The 16,357-nt window shown below is 56.7% G+C and overlaps 1 long non-coding RNA gene across 2 annotated transcripts; it reads left to right on the forward strand.

The window, feature by feature from the left end:
* The first annotated feature begins 4,030 nt into the window (after positions 1–4,030).
* LOC111097252 lies at positions 4,031–13,758 on the forward strand. Of its 2 annotated transcripts, XR_005362973.1 has the most exons (4): positions 4,031–4,235; positions 4,359–4,508; positions 11,475–11,613; positions 13,648–13,758. It is a non-coding gene; the product is annotated as an uncharacterized LOC111097252 (long non-coding RNA). The 2 variants fall into 2 exon arrangements; XR_005362974.1 differs by lacking the exons at positions 11,475–11,613; positions 13,648–13,758 and adding an exon at positions 10,830–11,077.
* The last annotated feature ends 2,599 nt before the right edge of the window (positions 13,759–16,357 follow it).

Here is a 16,357-nt window from a genome sequence, read left to right on the forward strand (position 1 = left end):
AGGGATTTCCTAGCCTGGGGTGCTGGGCTCATAGCGTGGCTGCCTTAGGTCCTGGGGATTTGCTGTTTTCCACGAACGCTGACATGATCAAAGCCCTCGCTGCTGAGACGGTTCCACGCAGCCGACTTGCCCTTAGCAGGTGCCAGAGGCCCGAGGCTCCGCAGCCTCGTGGGGCTGCAGCCAATGCCCATTGACCCTGTACAGTGAGCAGCGGAGAAAAACATGCGTGTGCTGTCGGGGCTTTGCCGGGCGGGCTGGTTGCTTAGATTCAGCTGAATGCTCGCAGCTCCGAGGGGGCGCGACAGGATTTGGAGGCAGCAGAGCTGGCCCGGGTGCGTGCAAGCCTTGCCAGCTCTGCGGCCGGGGGCAAGCCACGTCACTGGTGAGTCAGCCGCGGGGACAGAGCGCCTTCGCCCTCCCGCCCCTACGGATGTGGAGCCTTGGGTCACCCCGCCCACCCCAGGCCTCCGCTTCCTCTTCTGTAGAATGGGGGCAGCCATCCCAATAAAAATCCCCGTCCCTCGGGGCAGGGGGCACACGGAGGGACATCATTGTCATAGAAAGCCAAGTTGATGACCTCTCCCGGCTGTGCTGGGCAGTGTCATGGGCAGGACAGCCCTGGGGCTCTCTGGGGCGCCTCGGCTCCTGCCCCACCTCACACCTGGGCCGGAACCCCTTCCAGCCCTGACACCGCACAGTTGCTGGGCACTTGTCTTCCTCCCTCCCTTCCTCTCCTTTTCTCCTTTCCTTTCTACTTTTTCTGTCTCCCCCACACCCTTCGTTTCTCTATCACACTCAGCTGCAGAAGGTTGAGTGAGCACACGCTACTCACAGCACACGCTACTCACTGGTCCGTGCACGGCCCTTGGCGTCTTCTCCAGGCCTCTCCTCCCTGCCGGTACAAAGGGCAGCCCTGCCCGGACGCTCGGTGAGCCCCGTTTTGATTGCATGTGCTCGTGCAGACTGGTTCTCTATGTTTTGTCTGCATGTCATTTCAATTTACATAAACAGCTCTCTGTAGTAGCTCACATGCTTCTCTTACATTTTCCATCCAGCTCGGTGTTTTCAAGATCCATCTGTGTTGCTGTGTCTGTTTGGTTCCAGCCGCTGCTTGGTCTCCGTGGGGTGTGTCCCCACCTCTCACCTCCCCACTCCCTGCCCTCACCCACACCTCTGAGATGGACATCCTGGTAACTGCCCCGTGTGGGGTGGCTCAGGATATTTCCAGGAGCGGATCATTGTGCAGGTGGCGGGGGTGGGGGGCATGTGGCTCATCGCCCCGCATCTCTACAGAGGGGCTGCACCAGTCTGCAGGAGGCTGGGGCAGCCATGCGTCAAATATCCCCACTGACACTGGCCTAACTTGCAAAGGTGACACGTGCAATCATAACAGGAGTCATGATCATACCAGCCAACATCTGAGAGCTGCCAGGGAGCCAGGCACGAGCACCACCTCATCTAATCGACACACCATAGAAGGCAGGTCCTTTCTTATCCCCATTTTACAAACAAGGAGATCCAAGTTTGTGAAGGCTAAGGGCCTAGTCCAGTGCCTCCAATCCTCTCTCCTGAGGCCCCAGGTTCCCAAGTCAGAGAAAATGAGGAACAGAGGGCCAGGTTTGGAAGGAACTTGCGTAAGGCCCCTGGGTGAGCCAGCCCTGCAGCTAGGACAGCACCCAGTGGCTGCCTGCCAGCCTTCCCTGGGTCATTCGCCATTTCTCTGAGCACAGCACCCAGGCCTGATGAGGGTGGAGGGTGCATTTTAAGGCTCTCGCAGTGCTTAACCCAGAGCAGTGAGACCCTAAAGTGGGGCCAGCTCCCATCTGGCCCTGTCCCTCGCCAAAAGCAGGGACCCTGCACTGTGTAGCCTCTTCCAGCTTCAAGGTAAAGAGGGAAGTCTCTCATTTCCCATGCAAACCACTTTCTCATGCAAATACTTGCATCCCTTTTCTCCTTTAAGAGGGGATCTTGCAGCTCTGGCACCAGGAGTGGGAATTATGTTGATACTTTCCATGCATTTTCTTAGCTAGAGAGGCACTATTAGCCTCAGTTTACAGATGACACTGCAGAGACCCAAGAAGAGAGTCCTGGGCTTGCCCAAGTTTGCACAGAAAAGGGATCAGGAGTGTGGGAGGGTCAGGGGTGGGTCATGAAGACCCTGGAACCAAACCAGCTCGCTTTCCCCTCAGGACCCCAGGGTCACTAGAGGAGGCATTGAATGCAGCCTGGAGAGGAAGCACCGTGTCCTGGAAACGACCCAGCTGTTGGGGTTCAGGTAAGAGGCAGTGATGGACCATGGGAAGGGAGTTAGCCTCAGATCAGCCTCGTTGAGGCTACATCAGGGGTCACAGAGGCCAGAACCCACAAACAAGGCCTTCAGAAAAGCCAATATCCCATCCCCAAGGGACCTGTGTCCCAGCATCCAGATCTCAGTCTCCGGGCACCGCTTTCCACACTCTGCAGGAAGACCGAACATTCCCAGTTAACTTTTCCAGATTGAGAACATCAAAGACAAAACCAATTTGGGTTAGGTGGAGGGGTGCCTAAGACAGTGCAAAGCTGAGGTTTGCACCATCTTCTGACGATGGACACCTAGGCCCAGGGATGTGACAGGGATGCAGTAGTGCTGTCTGCAAAGAGAGGACCCCACACCTGTAGGGACTGAGCAGGTAGAGGCTCTGTCCAGCCTCCCAGCCAACTCCCTCCTCTGTCCAAACCCACTTCTTTTCCCTCCTTTTTTCATGGGTGTCCACCCAGATAACTATCTTGCACTCCAAATCCATCTCAGCGTCTACCTCCAAACAAGACAGTTGGCACCAGGCAGGCCCACGACCGGCACTGAGCCCTCTAACTGGTGGCAGGGACACAGTGGGCCAGGTGTTAATGCTGCCACCAGGAAGAATCAGGAGGGCAGTGGTGGGAGGCGAGCTCTGACATGTGTCACGGATCATGCATTTGAGACACGTGGAGGACACAGGAGACATGAGGATACTGGGGGTGGTGGCTGTTGCTAAGCACCACGGTACTCTATGGCAAGGTGACGAGGGCTGCGGGTGAGTAACAGGAGATGGGAAACCCGTGTGAAAGCCGGGGGCCTCTCTGAGGCTCTTGCCTCCTGCGAGGGCAGGACAGAAAAAGCCACAGACCAAGCCCGGGACCCAAAAGTCTGAGTGGTTAAAGTTCAAAGAAGACTAAACACCTGGCCAAGGCCAGGAAAACAGGGACCCTGACTTGTGGGAGGTAGGCAGATGCCCCTGAGTTTCCCATCCCCGGCACCCCGACCCCTCAGAGCCTGTGGAAGCAGCTCACCCAGCCCTCCCTAACAAGAGCTAACAGTGAGACACTGAGGGGGCCTGTCCCCCTCACAGCAACTCAGGCCCCCTCGGGAACTGCCACATTCCCGTCCCCCAACCTCCGCCCATGAGGGTTAAGGTTGCATTGGGCTTGATAAGGGAAGAAATGGGCTGTACCCCAAAGGGGCTTCAGGATGCCGCCTGAATACAACACATGGGACTCCTGTTTGATCAGAGATTGAAACGTAGGGCTGTCGGGGAGGAGTTTGGTGATTCGATAGCAGTCTCCTGAGATGCAGAATTAGCTCCAGGAAGGGCCCAGGAGCTAGTGCAGACTCACTACCAGGCAGCTTCTGAAGCCTGAGCCGGTGGTGGCCCCTCGGATTGAAGTTGAGATGCTTGGCAGACAGTGACAAAGCACTCCAAGGCTGGGGAAATGTCCCCCCAGAGCGGACACACTATGTCAGGCCAGGTGATCATGTTCCAGGGAAAGGCCTGGAGATCTGAGGGGTGCTGGCATCACTAAAACATTTGTGGGGGCTTCCTCTGGCAGGAAGCCAGGGCTGATGGCAGGAATGGCGGTCACTGGACCTGGCCTGCTGATAGCAAGGGGGATGATGTAGGACCCAAGCAGTAAAGGCCAGGTGGCAGCCCCTATGCCACAGGAGCCATCACAATGGTGGGCCAGGTGGGAGGGCAGCCACAGAAGCTGGCCCTGCAGAGAGTTACCATCCAGAGGCCAGAGCAGACGGGACCAGGGCACTTCTGTTTTGTTCCAATAGAAGAAATCAGGTACAGCTGAACCAAAGGCTGAGGGAGGACCCAGCAAGACAAGACCACAATCTCTTGCCCGATTTCCATTCCCTAGTCAATCTGTAGATGCAGAACCCATTGGCTGAAGAACTGGCTAAGCCCCAAGGAAGGGGGCCCCACAATATAACAGTAAGGACACATGGTAATATTCCCCCCAGTTTTTCCACCAAATGGGCCTACGGTCACTTTCTCAGCTAATAATGTAGTGGGGGAAAAGGGTCACCCAAACATTTTGAGGACTGTTGGTTGCAGATCTGGAAGCTGATTTGATACCAGACACTTGAAAGTCCCTACTATAGCGGGACCTTGCAAGCCAGGGGATAATGGTGTCCCATCCGAGGTCCACCCTTCTGTGAAGCCATGGAGACCACAGACCCGCTAGAAAATTTCTTTGATCCTCAGGTGAGTAGTTGGAATTGACATACTTAGCAATGAATGCATTTCCTACATTGGGCTCTTGGTCTGTGGGGTAGGAACTGTAGGAGTGGGGGAAGCCAAACGGAAGCTGGAAACAAACCCCTCCTGGGGCACCTGGGGTAGGTCAGTTGGTTAAGCCAAGTCTGCCTCTTGGTTTCAGCTCAGGTCTTGATCTCAGAGTCATGAGATGGAGCCTGTCATCAGGCTTGTGCTGGGCATGGAGTCTGCTTGAGATTCTCTCTCTCTCTCTCTCTCTCTCCCCCCAACCCCATGCCACCCATGCATGCTCTCTCACACTCTCTTTAAAAAGAAGAAGAAGAAGAAGAAGAAGAAGAAGAAAAAGAAGAAGAAGAAGAAGAAGAAGAAGAAGAAGAAGAAGAAGAAGAAGAAGAAGAAGAAGAAGAAGAAGAAGAAGGAAAAAAAGAAAAATTAAGCAGAAATAATGCCACATCTCAGACAGAGGATGACAGATTAGTGTCATTTTTAAGGAAATAAAAAAATGCAGGTTCTGGTCCACATCACATCTCTGGTCAATTCACCAACCTGGGCCCTGCAGAGACCTAGAAGATCCTGGAGGACAATGTAAGCCACCGTGGGTTCCACTGAGGAACGCCCGATCACATGACCATGTCAGAGGTGGTGCCTTTGTTAAAGCAAGCTAACATGGCCTCAGGGACGTGGTATACGGTCACTGACATGACAAGCGCATTCTTTTTCTATCCCAGGCAAAACGGGGCGAGGGGGCGGGGATCAGAAATCATGCACATTCACATGGAATGAACAACAGTTTCATCTCCAGTTTCCTGGGGGCTGTGCTAACTGTCCTTCCCTCTGCCATTATATAGAACGAAGAGTCTAGACTGCCTTGTCCCATAAAAAAAAAAAAAAATCACAGTGATCGGTTTCATCAATGGGACCTGAGCAAGAAGGAGCCAGACCAGTAGGGGCTCAGACAGACACAGACACTCCAGAAACCAGGAGGAACCGTGATGACTCAGGGGCTGCCGTGTCCTTATCCTTTAAAGGGTGGAGTAGACAGAGGCATTCTGGGCCATCCCTCCGAGGTGAGAGACGAATGGTTTCACCTCGCACCTCCTGCCATGAAGAGGGAAGCAGAGTGCCCAATGAGTTCAGGTTCTAGAGGCAGCGTGCTCCGCACGGAGGGACACTGGTCTTGCCCACATCCTGCCCTCCGCCAAAGGCTGCATGTCCCAGCTGCAGTGCAAACAGCCTGCATCTTGGGCCACAGGATCCAGCAGACTCACCGGGGCGGAGGTCTCCACGGCAGGAAAAAGTGACATTGGTGTTGGTGGCAAGTCACAGTAAGATAATCACAACACAGGCTCCTGGGCTACTGAAGCAAGGCCAGGCCTTCTACAACAAAAAAATCACACTTTAAACAATTTTTAATTTTATTTTATTTAAATTCAATTAACTAACATACAGTGCATTATTAGTTTCAGAGGTAGAATCCACTGACTCATCAGTTGCATAGAACACCCAGTGCTCACCACATCACCTGTCCTCCTCCGTGCCCATCACCAGTTATCCCATCCCCCACCACCCTTCCCTCCAGTGACCCTCAGTGTTTCCTAGAGTTAAGGGTCTCTTATGGTTTGTCTCCCTCCCTGATTTCATCTTATTTTTCCCTCCCTTCTGCTTTGATCCTCTGTTTTGTTTCTTAAATTCCACAAATGAGTGAAATCGTATAATTGTCTTTTCCTGATTGACTTATTTCACTTAGCATGTTATCCTCTAATTCCATCCACATCGTTGCAAATGGTAAGGTTTCATGTTTTTGACGACTGAGTAATATTCCATTGAATGTATACACCACATCTTTATCTGTCCGTCTGTTGATGGACACCTGGACTTTTTCCTTAGTTTGGCTGTTGTGGACATTGCTGCTATGATCATTGGGGTGCAGATGTCCCTTCAGATCAATACATCTGTATCTTGGGGTGAATACCTAGTAGTGCAATTGCTGGGTCGTAGGGTAGCTCTATTTTCAAGTGTTTGAGGAATCTCCATACTATTTTCCAGAGGGGCTGCACCAGCTTCTTGCATTCCCACCAGCAGTGGAAGAGGGTTCCCCTTTCTCTGCACCCTCACCAATACCTGTCATTTCCTGACTTGTTAATTTTAGCCACTCTGACTGGTGTGGGGTGGTATCTCTCTGTGATTTTGATGTGTATCTCCCTGATGCAGAGTGATGTGGAGCATTGTGTCATGCGTCTGTTGGCCACGTGTATGTCTTCTTCGGAGAAATGTCAGTTCATGTCTTCTGCCCTTTTCTTGACTGGATTATTTGTTTTTTGGGTGTTGAGTCTCATAAGTTCTTTATAGATTTTGGACACTAGCAAGAATTATACTTTTGAGAAACAACTCGTGGAGTGCTATTTGGCCCAATAGAGGCAAGATGCCTGACCACATTACACCAAGTGACTGGCTTCTCCAATACCCACCATATGCTCTATCAGATGCAACAAGTCATCAGATCAAATGAGCCGAGCAGCAGGCCACCATCACAGGAAAATGGTGCAGCCAGGACCAAACACCAGCAGGACCAGAGGGCACCCACTGCAGGAAGAGATGGCCAACACCCCAATGGCATCTCCATGGGACCCACCCTCCCTCTGTTCGGGCCTGTGCCCATGCAGTACAGGAAATGCCTGAACCCAGTTCACAAATGGGTGGGTTCAGTTTGAGAATGTGAGCCAAGGACAGACACCGGCTGCTCTACACCTGCACTCAAGAACGGCCTTGAAATCAGCAGCTCTTCAGGTGGTCATCTACCTTGCATGGAGAGAGAAACAGAAGTTATATGTGGACTCATGAGTAGTGACAAGTGGCCTGGCCACTTGGTTAGGATGAATAGAAAAAAAAAGCCGGGGGTGGGGCATTGATCAGAGGCAAGGAATTCTCAGGCAGAGCCATGACGCACATGTAGGAGTAGACACGAAGCGCAGACCAGCAAACAGCCAGTGTAAGAGAGGCCCCAGGTAAACAAGCAGACAAAATAACCCAGCCGCTTGACACCAGCCAGCCTCTGCCATGGGCCACCCCAGAGCTGCCACAACTGGCACATGGATGAAGCGACCATGGTGGCCGAGACGCAGGGTACACACAGGTCCAATAGCATGGACTCCCACTTATCAAACCTGATAGCTAGACCTACTGCCACCACAGAGCGTCCAGGATGGCAGCAGTGGAGACCGTCGCCGACCCTTATTATGGTGCCATTCTCACAGGAAACCAACCAGCCACCCAGTGGCACCTTGATTACACTGGGTCACCTCCATACCAGCAGGGCAGTGGTTTGTTCTTCCCAGAGTAGACACCTATTTCGAGCATGGGCTTGCCTCCCCTGCCCTCCAGACCTCAGTCAGCATCGCTGTCCGAGGGCTTAGTGTTTAACCCGTCAGCATGGAGTCGCATCGTTCGCATCAGCCCAGGGGAGCCACTGTATAGCCAAAAGGTTGTGGGAGGGGGCCCAGGACGGGGGACCCTATGGCCGTATCTCGCACCACACCTTTCAGAAGCTGCCCCTGCAGCGCCGGCTTGGAGGCACTCGCACTCTGCAGGGATGGGGAGGGGGCTCATCCTCCAGAACACGGCATATGTGCCACATCCACCTTCTCTGTGGCACCTGTGCCCAACAGGTAGTGAAAACCCATGGGTGCATCAGTCCCGGGACGGAAGCCAGGGCCCAATGACCCACTGGGAACTTTGTGCTTCCCGCTCCCCCGCCTCTGGGCTCTGCAAGGCTGGACGTCCTCATTCCCTAAAGGGACAGCCTTTCACCAGGGGCCACAGAAAGTGTCCCATTAAATTGGAGCATGTGGCTGCTGCCCGGGCAGTCGGGCATCTCGGGTCCAGCCATGCAAGAAGAGCTACCCGTCCGGGCAGGATTGACTCGCATCCGCAGAAAGAGGCAGGGCTGCTGGTACACAGCGGGGGCAGCAAAGATGACATGTGGGACCAGGTGAGACCCAGGGGGCACCTCTTCGGGCTTCCTTGCCCAGCTGTGACCACAGAAGGCATGTGGACCCCAGGCCCCTGGGTCAGGCCTCCGGGCGAGTCCTGAAGCTGCACTACCAACAGGTGGGGGGTGGGGGCGGATCTAGAACAGGTAGCGGAAGGGAGACGGGCTCGGTATCAGCCGTGGCCCTGAGACGCACTGTGGTGTCAGCTCTCCTCTGCCCCTAACCTCCCTCCTCGGAGTTTCCCCTCACGAAGAACGGTCACCAGGGATTCCGTTCCCGAGGTGCATGCGGTGGGGCCAGGCTGAGCCCCAGGTGCGGCGGGCACAGGGGCGCCCTGGCCGGTGTCCCTTCCAGGAAGGACCGGGAGCCCAGGGTAGCGGCGTGGCCAGGGGACCCCCCACAGCAGGCAGCCCCCGCAGGAGTCAGCGAGTACGAGTGGGGCTGTGTCACCGGGGCCATCGGGGCCCAGCTGGGGGCCCTGCAGTGGGTGGTGCCTGGTCTGATGGAGGCATTTTGGAGTCTGCTCCACGCCCGTCGCCGCAGCCTCTCCCTCTGCCCGATCCTGTCCCCACCCTCCGCCTGTGGAAGCTGCCAAGCCCTGTTCCAGAGTCGGCCTCCCGACAACCCGACCCACGACGCTGGCCAGGGGATTGGGCTCTAGTTAATGATTTTAAGCAGGGGGACAGTGGAGGGTGGGGGGTGACATGGTCAGGTCTGCAGTTCAGATCTATTCAGTCCACCGCAGCGAGAGGGGTGGGGGACAGGCAGCCAGAGGGGCCACAGGGAAGCAACAGGCCCAGAAACAGTGGCCCCCTGGCCAGGGGGCAGGACGGAGGAAGGAGAGCAGGCAGGTGAGGCAAAGTGGGCGTCGAATCCGGGTCGAGGTGATGGACTGCATGTGGGGTGACGTCCTGTGATGTCAGGCTTGTCACGGGCTGCAGGGCCGCCACTGAAGGCAGGGCGGGCAGTCAGGGACGGGCGACGTTTGAGGGTTTTGAGTCGTCCAGGCAGAGAGGTCCTGGGGCAGGTGCACCTGCAAGCCCAGAGCTCAGGGCTCGGTCAGCGGGGCTCCGAGGGGTGGGAGTGAGGGAACGACAGCCACCGTGTGCCGGGCTCTCCCAGTGATGCCGAGGGCCTGACGCAGAGCGCCGAGGGGCTCCAGCGTATGTGGCCCGGGTCTGAGAAGAGCTCCTCTTCCCGCCGGGCCCTGAGTGGGGGGACAGAAGCTTCAGGCCACGCTCAGACTCGCTTAACCCTGCATCGCTCATTTGACGTGCAGTTACAGGGTCCCTACCGTGTGCCAGCACCCCCAGCCTCGACGTGGCCGGGGCGCAGGCCGTAGAGGAGTCCAAGCCAACCATGTCGCGGCTCATGTCCTCACACCGAGGGGCCCTCGTGGTCTCTGAGAGGAAGAGGCTAGCGCCCCTTCTGAGGGCAACCTCAACACTCTGCCGTGTTGGAACCCAAGAAAAACAAGATACGGGGAGCCAAGGAGGGAAGAAGCTGGAGAGGCAGCTCCCAACCCCAACGTGACTCTCCACTGGGGATGTCCTCTACCCCTTTCCTGCTCCCAGGCACCTGCCCAGCCCTCCTCCAGAGGCCCGGTTCTTTCACACAAGAACTGAAGTAGCTCACAGTGTCCCCACTTCCATGAGTTTAAAGGTCAAGGCTACAGGGGCGCCTGGCTGGCTCAGTCAGTAGAGCATGCAGCCCTTGATCTAGAGGTGGCGAGTTCGAGCCCCACGCTGGGTATAGAGACTGCTTAAATAAACTTAAAAAAAAATATTTTTTAAGTCAGGGGCTAGAGCTCAGACATGTGGAATCGCAGATTCTCGCATCCCCAGAAACAGTCCTTTTTTTCCTCCATGAAAACACAGCTTTGCGATGTTCTGTGTCTGTGGACATCTGAGATCTTTCAGAAGCAGAAGAGGGGAAGCTTACAAATACCAGGACATCACAGCCTTTCCAGAAAGTTGGGTTGGTCCCATTTCCCGGGTTCCAGAGGCCCAGGGAGTTGGGAATCCTGCCCCCTAGCTGATACCCAGGCGTAAGGAGAAGCTCAAGAGCACCTTCTGGGGAAGGATGGGGGGAAGAGGTTGTCTGGAGGGGGGAGCCCGTCAGTCAGCACCCCTCAGCACCCCCAGGGAGAGGAGGGATCTGGAGTGAGGAGAGGAAACAAGAACACTCTTCCCTGGTTCCCACTGCTGTGCCCTGGACCAGGGGGGCCCTCACAGAGCCCACTCCCAGGGCGGTAGAGAGAATGGAGATTCCAGAAGCCCCTGGGACCAGGAGCATTTCTGGATGGAATCCCTGGTTCCAGCTACAGATACCCATGACAGAGGTGGCTCGGACTGAGTGCGCAGCCTGCGTCCAGTTCACCAAATCTACACTTGCTTCTGCCGAGGGCAGAGCAGCACCCGCCGGCCAGCCTTTTCTGCACCAGCCCCTCCCTTCCCACAATCCCACAAATCCCTTCCCACAAAAAGTGGGGAGGGTAGCTCAGAAGAACTGCAGAAGAAGATGACATTTCTCCCATCTTAGAGAGAAGCAGGTGAGGCTCTCCTGCTGTGTCCCTAAGTGCGTGTGACGTCAGAAATAGCAGAATAAGATGGGAACGAATGTAGATAAAGGAATAAGGGCAAAAAGTCCCTAAGAGTAAAATTCCTAAAACTGGGCTCCAACTTTGGCACCGAGCTCCCTAGCAGCCAAAGCAAAAACAGATCCACAGTCTTTCTTGAGATTTATATTGCCCACAGGATGGAGTCCTGGCAGGGTCTCAGGAGAAGCCAGGGGCTCTAACTTGCCGGTGGTCCCCCAGCCCAGGAGCGTGACGGGTAGGATGTAGATCCCAGTCTCTCAACGGGAGCCCCAGGCACGCGTCGGCTGCTTTGCTGAGCCCCTACAGTGCCGTGTCAGGCTCTGCACCACTACAGGTGAGTCAAGCAGAAGCTTCCATCTCCTGCAGGTCCCCAGGCTACGATCCACCCCATCCCACCCCTCTTGGCTGTCGGCTGCAGACCAGATGTGTGGACATGTTCAGGTTGCGACAGGAAAAGGAAACGCTGTGCTCAGGTTTCTGTTTCAAGACCCCTGGTGCTGATGAGGTGAGCAGAGGAGGGCCCAGGGTCCCTTCACGGCCATTTGACTCTCTGCGACAACCAGAGTATGAGGGTGGGGAGGGTAGCTCAAGCCTGTCACTGCCCTGCTTTGGGGACTCTGATCCCAGAAATGACCCCAAAAAGGAGGGAAAAACCATTGGCTACAAGATGAGACAGCAGCACAGCCCACCCCAGGAAAATAGAAATTATCACAGCCCAGCCCCGGGGGGGGGGGGGGGGGGGGGCAAGGGAGCCCTGGATTCCCACCTGGAGAGTGGCTCACACATGCTGTGCGGTGCAAGGGGCTGTGCCTGCCAGAAGGTGGGGTGGGGGCACCAGGGGCAGCCGCAGAGACCCAGGTGGAAGGGAACCTCTCCTCCCCAAACTGATCCAGGCCCCAGAGGAATCTATTGCCTCCGCCCTCACCACCCCAATCTGCTGCTCGGCCCATGCGCCTTGTCTCCAACAGAGACTTCCGGTTCTCTTTTCCCCCCCCCCGGAGAATAGAACGCCTGATTCTTTGTGGGGCACACGGCCAGCCACCATAAAGACTACATTTCCCAGCCTCCCTTGCAGCCAAGTGTGGCCACGTGGCTAAGTTCTGGCCAATGGGATGTGAGCAGGAGTGCTCTCGGCGCTGCCTCTGGGTCATGCTCTTAAAGGGGCAGCATGAGTCTGCTCCTCCCCTCCCCTCCGGCCCTCGCCCGCGGGAGTGCAGCCCGGTGGGAGCCCTCCGGGGACCAAGCCGATGAGGGCAGGACGCGAGGGATGCCAGGGGCCTGACAGCTTCACCGAGCGCCGCTGGGCCTGCCGCGGAGACCTGTGCGGGGAGAAGCCAGTGCCCGCCTTGTGTAAGGCCCTTATTCTGAGTCTGCCCCAACCGATGTCCCCGATGTCCCCCCTGGTGGCCCAGGTCAGACCCCCAGGAGGTCTCCATCGTTCGGCCAGACCCGACAAAGAAGCATCACGACTGCCAGCTCCTGCGTGTTTGTTGCACGCGCTGAGGCCCTCACCTTTGCTTCCACGTAGGCTTCTTGCCAACCCAAGAAGGAGGCATCGGGGACTCTAGATTGACAGTGGAAAAAGGCTGAGCCGAGCCTGGGGGGCTCAAGTGGGTCAGCGACCATCCTTGATCTCAGCTCAGGTCTTGACCTCGGGGTCATGACCTCAGGTCAAGCCCTGCATTGGGCTCCACACTGGGTGTGGAGTCTGAGAAAGCAAAAGGAAGGAAGAAAGGGAGGTCGAAGGATAGAGGGAGGGAGGGAGGGAGGAAGAAAGAAATGCCGAGACTCAGAGAGGTGGAGCAACTTGCCAAGGTCACACAGCAAATGACCAACAGGGCCGCTAGACTGGCAAGTCCATTCTGCTAGTCTCCCCTTCTGCATCTCCCTCAAGGCCACCCGCTCCTCTCCAGCCCGCCAGCCGCTGCCCTGGGCCTGGCCACCACAGTCTGCTCCCACCTCATGGCCACCTCTTACCCCAGCAATGCAGCCTCCACGCCCCAGGCAGTGACCTTTCAAAGAAATCTGAGGGCATCACCACCGCACTTGAGCCTGCCATGGCTCCCCATTGCCTCAGAGCAGAGACACAAACTTTGTGGCCCTTGGTGGCCTGGTCCAGACCCGCCACCCCACAGCCACTCTGGCCCATACCCCCTACCCTGCCCCACCCCATCACTTCCCATCACGGGCTGAGTTCTGTGCTAAAAGCCATGTTGGGCAGGGGCTGCTGTACCCACTTTACAGGGGAGCACACTGAGGTGCGCTGGCTGGTTGGCTCACCGGGGACCCGTAGTCATGGATCCCAGGACCCGGGACTCGAGCCCAGTGGCCTGTCTTGTGAGTCCACTTGCACTTCCCATCTCACCTGATTCAGGAGTGAGGCCCTGAGCAGGGGCTGCGGGGCGCTTCGGTCCCCTTACGCAGGGTAGGAGGCTCAGGGAGGTGAGGCGGCTGAGCAGGGGTGCACAGCGGGGGGCACCCATGCATCCCTGCCTGAGCCCGGCTTCACCCCACTTGCCTTGATTCACTCAACCAACAGTGGTCTGGCCCCAGGGAATTCTGGGTCTACGCAGAGAAAACACGCGCCTTCCCGGTCATCCTGCCCCAAACCTGGGTAAGTCCCATTAGTTCTCTGAGCTTCCGGTTCCCCACCTGTCACCGGGGGGGGGGGGGGTTGGGGGGGTTGGGGGGAAGCCCTGCGCATGATCGCTGTGCCCAGAGGACAGGGACCCAGGCAAGCGCCCACAGACCACGGCTGGTGGCTCCTGCGTGTCCCCAGGCCTCCCGAGGCACAGGCGTTCCCGGCAGTGCCTCGTGTGTGCAAGGGTGCAGGGCACAGCCTGGGCGGGGGGTGCGAAGGGGGAGCGGGCTTGGCAGGCTCCCCACTCAGCATTAAGCTCTCCCCTCCCCGTGGGAGCCTCTGACCCTGAAAGTGCCCCACTCACTGAGCTGCGGGCTCCTGCTCAGACTTGCAGTCTGCCCCGCGAGTCATGCTCCAACAACGGATGTGCACGCCCTCCGGGCCTTCCCAGCCAGGTGTTCTGGGCACCCCCACCCTCACCCGAGAGTCCTGGGAGCAAGGGGTGGGCAGGAGATAGCAGGAGGGCCCAGACACAGGAGGGCCTCTGGGAGCCAGGCCAGGCACAGACCCCCCGTCTCCCCAGCTTCTGCCTCAGGAGGGGGCTGCCAGAGGAGGCACAGACCCACTCCATGCCCTCTGGCTACTCCCCATAGCTCAGAGGCCTCGAGAGCTCCTTACACCTCTGGGCCTCAGTTTACCTAACTGTGACACAGAAACAGCAGGCCCTGCCCTGCCCTGCCCTGCCTGAGGACCACCTGGGTTTAGAAGTGCCCAATGCCCCAGGCAGGCCACCACACAGCACCCTCCTGCCAAGGGTGGCACCCACAGCGGCTCTCACCCCCTCTCCCCCCTCCTCTCCACTCACCTCTGCTAAGGGCTTCAGGGAGCACTGAGAGCAGGGACAGGGCCATGGGAGCATCCTGGCTCCCAGACCCTGGGGAGGTGAGAAGGAGGAGGTGGAGCTGCAGGAATGGCTGCAGGCAGCCTGGGAGAGCACAGGCTCTTGTGAACTCTCCTCAAAGTTGCACTGCCTCCTTGGCTGGTGGGGGGGCAATGTCACCATGGGGGTGACCCAGGGAGTCCTGACAGGCAGGCGCCAGTGGAATCCTGGCTCTCTGGCTGACACACCCCGCTGTCTCTGGGCAAGGGGCCCCTGCCGCCTGGCCCCACGATCTAGCAATGGAGTCTGCTCTGCAGGCTCCAGCGGGGCTGCACAGGGAGCTCGATCCCAGGGGCCCACTCCACACTTGGCCCCAGGACGTGAGCTGGGAGCCCAGAACCCGAGCCTGGGAGGGAGGCAGGAAGGGGAAGAGGGAGAAAGGGAGGGAGCAAGCGACTTTTGTGCCCATTTTACAGATGAAGACACCCAGGCCCTGAGGAGCAGTGGCCTGGCAGGGACGCCCAAGGACCAAGGTTACTATGATCTTTAAGCACTGCATATCCGCTTGCAGCCTTCTTGCTAAATTGAATTGACTGTGAGCCCTGGAAGGGAACAGAGGTCATCTGAGGACGTCCAGGGCCTGCCCACCGCACACAGGGCCCTCCCCCTGCTTCTGTCCCGACTTAGGGCTGATCCTCCTTACAGGAGTTCTTCAGCCCTGGGTGCCTGACCTCATGGCAGGGACCACGGGGCAAAGAGAGGAGGAGGGAGGAGAGAGGAGGAGAGAGGAGGTCAGGAGGGAGAGCGAGGGGGAGGAGAGGAAGAGAGGAGGCAGGAAGAAGGGGAGGGGAGGGAGGAGAGAGGGACGGAAGAGAAAGGAAAAGGAGGTAGATCAGGGTCAGTGCTCTCCCCTGGCTCTGAGGCTCTGAGATCCAAGTCCCTAGAGAAGCTACAAATCACAAGTTCCAGGTGTGGGGCCCTGCTGGCCACTTTGCCAGGCCTAAGGTGGTAAGTAAGCCCTTCCCATCCCCTGGACCCTTCCTCCGCAAACTCCTCTCCATTCACTCCTCCCTTGGCAAAAATCTCATACCTTCAAGGGCCTGGAGGCACGTGGCCTTTTGACTCATTCTTCACAGATAGATGGTTTTTCCTTTGGCTAAAATCGATCTGCCCCATAACTCTCCACCCTCACCCCAGCCCTGGTTCTGTCCACAGAGGACACAGAGAACAAGTCAGATCAATTTGTCCCTGAAAGTTTAAACGCTTTCGGTTTCTCCAGCCTCCCTTTATGAACTATCAGAAATTCTCCCAATGGCATGTTTAAAACATCTCTCCAACGTCATGTTTAAATCGTTCACAGCAAGCATGGCTCAGTCTGTTAAGTATCTGCCTTCGGCTCAGGCCATGATCTCGGGGTCCTGGGATCGAGCCCTGCGTCAGGCTCCCTGCTCAGCGGGGAGTCTGATTCTCCCTCTCCCTCTGTTCTCTGTCTCTCAAATAAATAAATAAAATCTTATTTAAAAAATCATTCACCGTGAAGTTCTCTCTGTGGCTCTCATTTTAATCAGAACACATAAACCAAATTTCTCAGTCAAAACATACATTGCGGGGAGAAGGCGCGAGACCACATAACTTTATGGTTTTACTGCTCAAACTCACTGCGTGACTCGGGTCACAAAATCCAAGACCACCCCTGCAGTGATCTTTTTAAGTTAAAATTTTAATTTGCTTTATTCCACAAACATAATGATGGCAAGATCTGAAGGCCCAGCCACACACCAACACTCA

The sequence above is a fragment of the Canis lupus genome, chromosome 8 (genome assembly GCF_011100685.1).
Source record: "Canis lupus familiaris isolate Mischka breed German Shepherd chromosome 8, alternate assembly UU_Cfam_GSD_1.0, whole genome shotgun sequence".
Classification (NCBI taxonomy): Eukaryota; Metazoa; Chordata; class Mammalia; order Carnivora; family Canidae; genus Canis; species Canis lupus.